The sequence below is a fragment of the Lipotes vexillifer genome, unplaced genomic scaffold (genome assembly GCF_000442215.2).
Source record: "Lipotes vexillifer unplaced genomic scaffold, Lipotes_vexillifer_v1.1 scaffold713, whole genome shotgun sequence".
In the NCBI taxonomy this organism is placed as follows: Eukaryota; Metazoa; Chordata; class Mammalia; order Artiodactyla; family Lipotidae; genus Lipotes; species Lipotes vexillifer.
The window spans coordinates 1647329-1656671 of record NW_006773157.1 but is presented as its reverse complement, the minus strand read 5'-3'; the positions used below and the strand labels follow the sequence as shown (position 1 = coordinate 1656671).

Sequence of the window (9343 nt, the reverse complement as noted above, 5' to 3'; positions counted from 1 at the left end):
CTGCACCGCCCTCTCTTCTGGGTTGTGTGATGGTGATATGAAGATAGCAGTGATGAAGATGGCAGTAGCTTACCTTTTTCAGCCTCTTCTTATACACTGGGTACTATGTTAAGCACTTTCCAAGCATTATTTCAATTTACTTTTTACAACAACGCTATAAGGGAGTTGCTATTTGTACCCCCATTTTATAGAAAAGGAAACTGAGGCAGAAAATGGTGAAATAACTTGCTGGAGCCACACAACTAGAAGCGGAAGAGCTGAGATTTGTACATAGGGACCCTGTTTCAGAACCAGCGCCCACAACTATTATGCCAAACTGCTTCCCCGTATTATTATTTCTATTTTTGTCGTTACGATTATTAAAAATTGATGATAGATTTGTTTCCTTTGTCTTTGCATCCTCAGGGCCTGGCCCCAGGCTGGACACCCAGTGAGCAGTGAAGGAAAAAAACTGCCACTGCTCGGTTGAAATGAGTCAAAAGCTCATTTCAAAGGCCTCTTCCTCCCTGCTGGACCCCCTGAACCATGCCAACCAGATTTGAGAGCTCCTTTCATTGAGCCCCTTTATGGCTTCACACACCTCCAGTGGCACTTTTGGTCCTGCAGTGCACACGTGTGTATACACACGCTGAGGATTCTTCCAGAGGGTGCAGGAGCAGCTGCCGTATGGTGAAGCTCTACTACGTGCTCATCAGCATGCTGGGGACTTACATACCTTATCTCATTGAACCCTCACTCAATTTAGTGAGGTGGGCATTGCTATCCCCACTTCACAGACAAGGAAAGCAAGGTTTGGAGCTGGTGAGGGACCATGCTGGGGTTTGACTCCATCATTCTCTGGCTCCAAAACCCATTCATTCTTCCTTCCACGTGTTCCTTATCGTGTCTCCAGCATCCCTGGATTTCCCACCCCTAAATCCTTTTACATGGGGCTCGGCACACAGTAGCCCTGCAATAAATATTTGCTGAATTGAAATGAACTAGATGAGGGTGTGAAATGAACTAGATTAGAGTGCCACGACTCAAGCATTTCAAGTGAACTGCATAGTTTCCAAACCCAAGCATGGAGGAGCCCGCTATTTTTGGATGGCTTTGCACAAATGTTGTATGGGCTTCCTTTCTGCTACTAGATGTCACTGCATTCGTTTCCTAGTTTCATTCTCCTGCCTGGGCTGGGGAGGATTGTGCAACCAGAGTCTAGGAATGAGTCACTGCTGGCTCAGCTGCCAAACTGTCCACGATTGCCATGATATGGTAGTCTTTTTTTTCTTTCCAGGTTATATGTAGGTGGTTTTGTTTAACTTTTACAGTCTTTCTTTCTTTTCTTCTAATTTTGCATCTCTCTGTCTTTTGCTTTGAGGGTATGAGCTAAGGGTACTGAAGACCTTCAAAACTCTGGCCACTCTGTGTCTGCCAGTACAAGTCCGTCTACTTTCTGTGAAATCTACACGGGGAAGAAAACCCTTCTGGTGACAATATTATGAGGAGCTGACCCACAAAGAAAGATGGGGGCTCTCTTCAGGGTGCATGGGGGTTTCCCTCCACTAGGCCAGTTGCTGCCCCCACCTCCTCCCCTGCAAGCCTGATGGGAAACAAGCAATACTGGAGCTGAGCACCCCAAACTATGGCTGTGCCCTTCACACTCCAAGCCTGTTTCCTGGATGTGTCGAGGCTGGCTGTTTACTTACAGCAGGACCCAGCGGCCTGGAGCCAGGGCAGCCCTGGGGTCAGCCCCCGGCCCTCACTGGATGAGCAGGGCGCACCCAGCTGCAGAGGCCAGTGGCCGTGGGCCACACAGAGAGGCAAGGCCCAGTGCTCAAGACGACTAATGGGTATGTGGCACTTTCTGTGTGCCAGGCACAGCGCTGGGCCACCCGGTAGGAAGGGTGACCTGATATCCAGCTGCGTAGGTGCTTCCTTATACAGGCTGAATGGTCTGCGAACCATGGCAAGGTTGGACCTGGAGTTGAAACCAGCAGGTCCACACGTGAGGGGTGGGAAAGGGAAACAGGAGCTGGCACTGGAACCTTCCTAGATGAATACCAGCTACCAGCAGTGCTCAGTCCAATGCAGTGGAAGGACTGTCAGGTACTGGGGACCTAGGGTCAGGAAGAATCGTTAGGAGCTTCTTATTAAGCTACTGTAGTGCTCACCATATGTGCAATACTCGATCGTTTCCGGAGCACTTTCTGTACATGCTCTCAAACGATGCTGGAGAACAGGTCCAGATCCACCCAGCAATCCAGATGCAGGAAGAGCCAGCCCTGTCCGCCCCTTCCCAGTCCTCTCAGGCAGGAGCAGAGGTTTACACGTGAGAGAGGAAAGAGCCCTGGATTAGAAGGAAGGAGAGTCCAACTTAGAGTCCTGGCAGCTCGTGCTGTGTGTGTGCAGGCAACTCTCTTAACCTTTCTGAACCTCAGTCTCCTCACCTTTAAGATGAGGCTAATAATACAACTGAGAAACGAGCTAACAGTGGTTTATAAAATGTGTGGTGTCATGCTTCTGCCTGATACTTTCCAATGGCTTCCCATCTCTCAGAGAAAACTCCAGAGGGCTCCCACTGGCCCAGGAGGTCCTGCACGATCTGCCCCATCCCCCCACCGACCTGATCTTCCACCCTGCCCTGCTCTATCCCTGGTTTTCCAAACACATCTGGCTTCACCGCCCCTCCACCCGCACCTCAGGGCGGTTGCACTGTCTGTTTGCTTTGCCTGGAGCACTCTTTGCCCAGGTATCTGTGAGCACCCTCTCACCTCTCAGGCCTTTGTTCAAACATCAGCATCTGAGTAAAGCCTTTAAAAAGAACTCCCTAAAAGGCATCATTTCTTCCCCACACACGCTGCCTCTTCCCTCCACTAAACCATTAGTTCCATGAGGGCAGGACTTTTTCTGTTTTGTTCTCCACTGTAATCCCAGTGTCTGTATAATGCCTGGGGAAACACAGCCGTGACTGCATAAATATTCTCTGAATGAAAGAAGCAGTAAATGAATAAAGAGGTCTTTAGTACTAATATCCTAGAGTCAAAAGAGCCGGCCTCAGTTCTAGCATCCTGACCCCACTAAGGCCAAGGTCTTGGGATCTTCGAAGCCATGATCTCATGAGGGAAAATGTAGCCTCTTCTCTCTCACAGCTAGTATGAAACTCCAGTTTGATAAAACAGAGCATCAATTTATCACGTAGCGGATGGCTGCATCTTGAAGTGCATCATGCTAATGGTTTGCTAGTGAGAAAACGGGCGCTTAGCCTGTCATCAGAATCAAGTGGGGTGAGAAAACCTTCTCCAAATGCCCACTTTCCTAAAGAGAGGAACAGTCAGTTTGCAAGAAACAAGCCAGTCTTTCATGACCAGCAGAAGTGGCAAGCCCAGCACCCTCCTGTGTGTCCAACAGAGGAGCAGGTTTGGAGCGCGACTGTCTGCCTCGCTGAACTTGACTGGCAAGCACTGGAGAGCTGCAGCCTGCTAGGAGAATGCTGGCTGACCCTCCGACCGCAAGAGTCCCAGGAGTGGGTTCCTCTGGGGATCCTTTTTAAAGCTGATTGTTCCCCAAGTGATAACGCGTCTTAATCTCTTCCTTTTGAAGACAGATCTTTTCCCTTAAAACTCTAGCTAATCGTTCCATGAAAGTGTTGGTTTTCCTTTTATATAAATTCTAGACTTTTAAATATTCTCCTCTCTTCTTTCCCTCCTTACCAACACTTCTTTCTGAATAATTAAAGCATGCTGGGGTTTTGCGGGGGGAGATGATTATATTTCTATAACCAGCACACTTCACCAAAATGCCATATATATATATATATATATATATATATATATATATATATATACACATACATATATATATAATTAAGCTGGAGATATTTACAATTGATAGATTTTGAAATCTCTTTTCATTCTCACAATCTTCCTCCACTGCTACCTTTGTTGGTTGAATGCTTTGAAGATTCCAGGTATAGGTCAGGTATACCCGAAAACTAGTGAAATAGAAACGTACTATTCCCCAATGTTTGCTAGTGTGCTCGCTGGACAGAAAGCCAGCTGAGGCCCCAGCAGCAATCCTGGGGTGAGCTGAGGCCGGAGTGCCAGCCAGAGAGCAGGCAGGGAGCCCATACCTGGTGCCCCAGCAAAAGCTGGGTTGGAGCAGCCTAGGACTCTGCCAGGAGGGGACCAGCAGCTTTGGGATGCGAGTCTGGAGAGGCTGACAAGGAAGCAAGCCCAGGAAGGTGAGCTGCTAAATCCATCCAGGTGAAGGCCCGAGCTCCTTACCCCTCCAAGTCTCAGAGACACACCTCAGCAACCCTAGAATCAGCAAGCTGATCCCAGGGAGGCACTGCGCCTCTGTCAGAGGCCAAGCCCCCATGGTGACATAGGACTTCCTGATTCCAGCACCACATGTGATGACAAGATGCAAATGTTACTATATGTGAATGTCTTGGCATCCACGCTGGTTTGAAAAGCTGCACAATTAATGCCTGTATCATCCCTCAAATAATAACAGTAATGATAAAACTTTCCTGAGTGTTTTACCGTGCAACAAGCATGGTTCCAAGTGCTTTACATAAGTTAGATCAGTTATTCTCTACAACAACCCTATGGGTAAATACAGATATTATACACATTTTATTTTTATTTATTTATTTTTTTGGCCACACCTCGAGCCCTGCAGGATCTTAATTCCCTGACCAGGGATTGAACCCGGGCCACGGCAGTATAAGCGCCGAGTCCTAACCACTGGACTGCCAGGGAGCTCCCTATTATACCCATTTTAAAGCTGAGGAAACTAAGGCAGCTGGAAGGTAGGTAAGTTGCTCCAGGTAGAGCTGGCAATGAAGCCAAGTGTCTGACTTTAAGATTTCTCAACCCTGGCATTACTGACGTATTGGAACAGACACTTCTGATCATTCTCTGGTGAGGGGGCTGTCCTGTGCATTGTAGGAGGTTTAGCAGCAACCCTGGCCCCTAGATGTCAGTGGCACTTCCACCCTCACCCAAGATATGACCACCCTAAGTGTCTTCAGACATTGCAAGATTTCCCTCCCTACTGAGAACCTCTGGTCTATAGCCAGGGCTGTTCACTGCTAAGCCCCTCTACCGAAGTGAACTGGATGGCACCGGATGTGGAATCTGAGATGCATCTAGGAGGGACGCTCCAGGTGGCTGCTCACACCAGGGCTCCCAGGGGGATCCTCACAAGGGTCCTTGGGTTTTCAGTTTTAAAAATCCCATTTATCAGGTCATCTAGGATCATTTGGTCTCGGGAAAACAATCTCCCCCCAGTGCAGCTTGCAAGCCAGCTGGACAAACCAATTCTTGCTCATGTACCACAGGGGAGGGGTGCAGATGGGTGATCTGGCTGGCTGACCACACGGGACATTCACCTGGGCAGGTGACCGAATTCTGGAGCAGCAGGAGAGCGTGGACGAGGGGCTAGGTTTCTTCACTATGTTCCGGTCCGGAGTCCTGGGCTGTGTCCTAGTTTTTCTCTGGGTAATTGATCATGGGGGGCTTGCCTGTTTCCTGCCTTGTGAGGTAGGTGAGTCTGGTGGCTGGTTTGGCCCAACACAGAGCAAGGATTGTTTGCCCCTACTTCTGGCATGTTCCTCCCACCACACGCTGCCCTGTGAGGACGCTGGGACCCCTCTAGGCCTCCCCTCCCTGCAAAGGAATCCACTCCCCAGCCTCCAGGTTACCGTTTGGAGACTGAGGCTGGGAGACCGGTGTGTCTCTCCCAGAGTCACACAGGTAATTAGTGATAGAACAAGGACAAAATTCCAGGTCTCTGGATCACCCCCTTCCACACTCATTGGTGGGTCTTCTCAGAATGTTGAAGAAAGAAAGTGGTCTCCAGAACCTGGGCCTAACCTCCCTTCAGGATCAAATCACACATATTTATTGAGGTCTTACTGTGTACCCAACTGTGCCCGGCCCTGTGAAGGATGCCGAGAGGTGCAATTCACAAACCCTGACCTCAGGGAGATGAGTGTGATTATAACATGAGACAGAAGCCAAGCAATTAATCTATAGATAAAATGAGAGAAGGAAGGAGGGGAGAGAGGTACCATGGGTAGCCCCCCAGGTGGTTTCGGAGATTTGGAACACAGGTGGAAAGACGGGGTCCAGGGGAAGGTGATGACTCCATTTGAGCCCTGCTGATGTGCAAGCCCCGTGGGATACCCAGGGGAAAGTCAGGTGGCCAGGCCAGGAGTTCCAGCAGAATTCTGCGCCTGAGATGAAGATTGGAGGGTTTAAAGATGGAGGTGGAGGACTGACCTGCGGCAGCAGGTGAGGAGGCATAGGGAGGGTGTGCACAAGGAAGAGGGCTCGAGAAAGGAAGAGCTACAGGGATGATAGAGAAGGAGCAGCCGGAGAGGAGGGGGAAAGCCCAGGGTGGGCAGTGGCCCCCAAACCAGAGCGTCCTGCCAGGAGGCCCATGAGATGAGGACGGAAGAGGACTAACTGCCATTAGCAACAGGGAGGCACTCACGGTCTCATCAAGAACAAGTGTACGTGGGCGCTGGGGGCAGAAGCCAGAATACAGCTGACGGAGGAGGGAGTGGGAGGTGAGTACAGGCTCCCCTTTCAAGAAGCTTCGCTGTGTGCATCTATTTTATATATAGTAGGATGTATCTGTTAATACCAAACTCCTAATTTATCCCTTCTCCCTACCTTTCCCCTTTGGTAACCTTAAGTTTGTTTTCTATATCTGTGAGGCGATTTCTGTTTTGTAAATAAGTTCATCTGTATCATTGTTTAGATTCCAAATATAAGTGATATTATAGGATATTTGTCATTCTCCATCTGACATTTCACTTAGTATGATAATCTCTAGGTCCATCCATGTTGCTGCAAATGGCATTATTTCATTCTTTTTTTATGGCTGAGTAATATTCCATTGTATATACACCATATCTTCTTTATCCACTCATCTGTTGACGGACATTTAGGTTGCTTCCATGTCTTGGCTATTGTAAATAGTGCTGCTATGAACATTGGGGTGCATGCATCTTTTTGAATTAGAGTTTTCGTCTTTTCCGGATATATGCCCAGGAGTGGGATTACTGGGTCATATGATAGCTCTATTTTTAGGAGTTTGGGATTAACAGATACACACTACTGTATATAAAATAGATAAACAACAAAGACCTAATACACAGCACAGGGAACTATATTCAATATCTTGTAATAACCTATAATGGAAAAGAAGCTGAAAAAGAATATATATATGTATAACTGAGTCACTTTGCTGTATACCAGATTCTAACACAACGTTGTAAATCAACTATACTCCAATTTTAAAAAAATAAATTTTTTTTTTTTTTTTTTTTTTTTTTTTTTTAAAGAAGCTTGACTGTAAAGGAGAGGAGAGAGGGCAAAGCTTGACGGGAAGGCGGACTCTCACTTTCAAATTCCTGCCACTTGACTATCAGGGCAACTGGAAGATGGGGGAAGCCCCGACGAGATATTTCCCCACACAGCTGCCAGAGACTGCTTCCTCCAGGGGTTAATTCCACTTCCTCTGCTACCAAGCGCACTGCTGGTGCATCTCTTCTCCTAGCTACAGCTTTTCTGATTTCGCACAGACCTCTGACCCTGGCTTGGCTGTCAAGTGCGAGGTGAAGAGGCGGCTCAAACTAGGTGATGAATGAAAGATGCCCTGGGGTTCTCAGTGCGCTCGAGGGAGTTCAGATCCAAAGCTCCACGGAGTCTAAGCTGAAACGTTTTTGCCAACACCTAGTCCAAAGCATCTCAAATTTTTCCAGTGAAGGACCCGTATTGGCACACGGGAGAGAGGTCCTACCCCAGGGATCAGGGGTCAAAATGGAGTATAGAACAGCAGCCTAGAATTTCTCTAGTTTTTCTAAAGCCTCATGCTTAAAAATCCATGCAAATTTGCATTCTCCTACGTGATATACTTGTGTGTTTTGGAGTTTTAAAATCACATTCTATGTTAAACTGACACTCAGGGAAGATGTGCCAGCTTTGCCCCATGGTGCCCCCAGTTAGAGTAGCAGAGTCTGACCACTCTGCCTCTACCTCCCCATATCTGCATGCACAGACACACACTTTCACAACTGAGGAGATACTGAGGCTCAGAGAGGGGAGGTCACATGCCCAAGGTCACACAGCAAGTACCTAAACTAGAATCTAGGTCCGTCGACTCCCTATTCAGTGCTCCTTCTACCCAACTCTGTTGCCAAGGGAAGCGAGGATGGCATAGCTTTCTTGGGGGATGTTGGATTTCACATTAGATTTTGGCAGATGAAATTAGGAATGGGGGCTTCCCTGGTGGCGCAGTGGTTGAGAGTCCACCTGCCGATGTGGGGGACGCAGGTTCGTGCCCCGGTCCGGGAGGATCCCACATGCCGCGGAGCGGCTGGGCCCGTGAGCCATGGCCGCTGGGCCTGCGCGTCCGGGGCCTGTGCTCTGCAACGGGAGAGACCACAGCAGTGAGAGGCCCGCGTACCGCAAAAACAAAAAAAAAACAAAAAAAAAACCATACACACACACACACACACAAAGAAATTAGGAATGGGTAGCAGGAAGTTTAGAGTACAAAATAAGTAACTTAATCATATGGGCTCCACAACTAGGTTCTGATGCTTTTAAGACTTGACACTATTAGAATTGATAGCCATGTCCCAGGGAAGTTTTGACAGACCTCAAGAAGGCCTTCCTGCTCCAAATTATCTCATCTCTTCTGGTGTTGAAAGATATGAAATCCACCTTTCAGCTAAGCATTACCTTCTCCCCCTAAGTCATTGTTTTGGGGTGAATTGTATACCCCACCAAATTCATATGCCGAAGTCCTAACCCCCAGTACCTCAGAATGTGACCTTATTTGGAGAGAAGGTCTTTACAGAGGTAATCATTAAAACGAGGTCTTTGCGGTGGGCACTAGTCTGATATGACTGGTATCCTCATGAAAAGGAATTTGGACACAGATACACATAGAGAGAAGACTAGGTGAAGAGAACACAGGGAAAAGACAGCCACCCACACACGGAGCAGAGTGGCCCAGGACAGACCCTTCCCTCATAGTCCTAAGTAGGAACCAACTCTGCTGACACCTGGATTTCAGACTTCTAGCCTCCAGAACTGCGAGACAATACATTTCTGTTGTGAAATCTAACACAGTCACCTTTGCGGAGGCATGTGATCCTGGGAAGGGATGCACAGCCAGATTCATGCAGCAGAAAAGGATGATCTCTTAGCAAAGGGAGCTTCTGTTTTTGATCTGAACCCTCTGCTAGGTGCCTCCACATGGCATCTCATTTCCTCTTCACTGGAGAGATAATAATAACAAAAACTGTTGTTCATCTTTACTGAGCATTTACTATGTACCA

The 9343-nt window shown here is 48.0% G+C and overlaps 1 non-coding gene across 1 annotated transcript; it reads right to left on the bottom strand.

Moving 5' to 3' along the window:
- Positions 1-4673: 4673 nt before the first annotated feature.
- TRNAI-UAU (transfer RNA isoleucine (anticodon UAU)) lies at positions 4674-4745 on the bottom strand. Its single transcript has one exon. It is a non-coding gene; the product is annotated as a tRNA-Ile (tRNA).
- Between the last annotated feature and the right edge of the window lie 4598 nt (positions 4746-9343).